We start from the raw sequence: 347 nt of genomic DNA, 5'->3' as shown, positions 1-347 counted from the left end.
ATATATATATATATATATATGTATGTGTGTGTATGTGTGTGAGTGTGTGTGTTTGTTTGTGTGACTGTGTGAGTGTGTGCGTGAGTGTGTGTGTGTACATAGTAGATTACATAATTCCAATTAAGCGTGTGTGTGTGTTGTATCTCTGTGCACAGAACTCTATACATATTCATGAAAAATATTATATTCATCATTCATGCTGGATTGCTGGATAGATAGACGATAGAGAGATAAATAGATCGATAGATAGACAGATAGATAGATAATCGAAAAGAGTCATAATTTGATAATTTACATTTTTAGTTCTTTGACGATTGAGTTTCATTTCGCTTAATACTAATAAATAT

This window comes from Octopus bimaculoides, chromosome 2 (genome assembly GCF_001194135.2).
Source record: "Octopus bimaculoides isolate UCB-OBI-ISO-001 chromosome 2, ASM119413v2, whole genome shotgun sequence".
Taxonomy (NCBI): Eukaryota; Metazoa; Mollusca; class Cephalopoda; order Octopoda; family Octopodidae; genus Octopus; species Octopus bimaculoides.
This window is presented reverse-complemented; position numbering follows the sequence as displayed.